This window comes from Penaeus vannamei, chromosome 21, assembly GCF_042767895.1.
Source record: "Penaeus vannamei isolate JL-2024 chromosome 21, ASM4276789v1, whole genome shotgun sequence".
NCBI classification, from domain to species: Eukaryota; Metazoa; Arthropoda; class Malacostraca; order Decapoda; family Penaeidae; genus Penaeus; species Penaeus vannamei.
Genome location: NC_091569.1, coordinates 15347045 through 15349544, shown reverse-complemented (window position 1 = coordinate 15349544; position 2500 = coordinate 15347045). Strand labels below are relative to the sequence as shown.

Below are 2500 nucleotides of genomic sequence, written 5' to 3'. Positions count from 1 at the left end.
GTGTGTAAGACCATAGGATATCACTTTCCTTTATTGTGACAGGGACAGGAATTCCAATACTGCTATGATTCTCATGGGCTCTGAAGAACTGACCATGATGGGGATCCTAGAGCCGGGAACCCTATGCTCATGGGAACCTCTTGGAGAACGTGTCATGTTCTACTGGTGTCTGCTGGTGCTATCGGCTCAACTGCATGCCATTTTCTTCGTCCTTACACAGTCAGTGAGCATCGAGACACTGCTTTGATTGTCTTTCATATATAATGTATATTCCCCAAATAAGTACTTTTTGGCTACTGAATTATGTGTGTATGATATTACTTTAACTGACGTATGAATAAAATTATCGATGAAATCTTTTGTTACTTTTCATCTACCTGGCAAAGGAAGGGGCAACTGTCTTCTGAAACTAATATATTCTTTTTTGGGGGTGATATACCTGAATGTAACATGCCTGAATAACAACATGCTATTTCAAATCATTATCATCACCTGTGGATTATGAATAAATATCATTACCAGTTTCTCCATCCATCATTTATCTGTACCTGCCATTCTGCCAAGTTAGCACAGCCTTAGAAAACCCCAAGGACTAATTTGTCTTTCTCTTTCCTTTACATCTATTTTAATCATAAAATTCCTTTACTCTAAACATATCAAAACTCTTGTCATCTTGTGCTTCTTCCACAATGTTTATCTAAGAATACTGTCACTTGCGGCAATCCATCTCCTAGAGCTTCTAAAATCAGGGTCTTAACAAATCTAATATTTTTAGTCCACACACTGCCTTCAATGAGCATACAAGATGGACTCAGCTGTATCAAATAACCCACAATCAATTTAACTATTTTCTGTCAACTCATAAACAGTTTTATAGTTCCTTATCCATAAATCCTTCTCCTTACAATTTTTCTGCCCTATGGTTATTCTATACCATGTAGCAATTTTCTATTTTAAAAGCCAATGTATTAAATCTTTGCTCTTGTATTATTTCTGTGCTAATTGAACTGCAAATGGAAGAAAATAAACATTTGTGAAAATCATGCTTATACATCATGACTTGTTTTCCATGAAATGTGAGAAGCCTAAAATTACAAAAGGCCTTTCTTTGCCTGCTATATTCAACCGCCTGAATTACAAAAAAAACATTAAAAAATAACCAGAGTAAAGAATAACAAGCAAATACTATACATAACTTGTGAAACTCTGTGATAATACTTCACATGTCAATTTAGATGGATTCTACATAACCAAAAATTATAACATTTCATCACTTTACTTATCAAAATTTCATACCATAATTATTCTCAATTTTTTTGTATTAATCACAATGGATTATTTAACTGTTTTCACTACTAATGTTGAACAAGAAATGTGTGGATCTGTTCAAAATACTTAGTTGCATAATTATTTTGACTATCAGGCTATCATCAGTTTTGAGTCCGTGATATTAATTGCATTAGCATTCCAACTACTACATTTCGCGATAGTACTCACATATGGTTATCAAAAACAGTTTTACATATTATACTGACAAAGAGTGGAAACAATAAATCATATATAGTCTGTAATGAATTGTTTTCAGATAAAGAAAACTATTACAGAATTGTTTGCAAGCTCTTCATTGTAACTGATAATCAAATTGTGAAGTTCAGAATAAGGAAATAGAAATGAAAAAACAAAGACTTGGCTTTCACCATATTTATTAGAAAAAAAATCATTTAATATAAACAACTAAACTGATACAAAAGAATTCAACCAGACACGCACACTCACTTAAGCAAAGGGTTTATGGGAGGGGGGGAGGGGGAGGGTGAAGCCGTCTGGATGATCTTGTGGATTGCGAGTTCTAGCATGTGGTGATACACTGGTGGAATGGAACTTTGCTATACGAAGTAATGTTGTAGCACGTGATGGTGGATGCGTATGGGGCAGAGGGACACCACCACGTTTTGGTCACTCATCCTGTTTGCAAAGTGTCAGAACCTGGCTCAGAATCTGTAGCAACAATAACATGTTCTCTGATCTAGTGGAGGATCCGGAGAATGTAGATTCTGTTCAAGAAAAGTCACAGGGATTCATATATGAAAAAATAAATAAATAAAATAGAAAATAAAAGTAAAAGCCTTTAGCCTACCTACCCTACCAAACTTCTTGAAACAGCATACATCTTCTGCACATAAAAAACAGCTAATAACAGTGTGACAAGACAACAAAATTATATCATGAAACATATAACATCATTATCAGTGGCATATGCACAGACAGAAACATATAATACATTAAATTCTTACTCCGTAACTTTAGTTTTAACTCTGCAGTACTTAACTCAGTCTTCAAGCCCAGTTCCCTCTGGTGGAGACGAAAGGCCGAATCTTTCTACATCTTGGCAGTGACTGCTGGTTATATGGGACAGATCAGAGTCTGCGCCTCGCTGTAAATTTTTTTGAGTAATTTTTGGGTAAGAATTTTTTTTATACAAACCTTAATTAATCTCCAG

At 34.8% G+C, this 2500-nt stretch overlaps 1 long non-coding RNA gene across 1 annotated transcript in view; it reads left to right on the top strand.

The window, feature by feature from the left end:
• Positions 1–356, top strand: part of LOC138865458 (uncharacterized) — a 5840-nt gene extending 5484 nt beyond the window's left edge. Inside the window, exon 2 of the long non-coding RNA XR_011399385.1 lies at positions 1–356. This exon is cut by the window's left edge and continues 117 nt beyond it. This is a non-coding gene — a long non-coding RNA (uncharacterized lncRNA).
• The last annotated feature ends 2144 nt before the right edge of the window (positions 357–2500 follow it).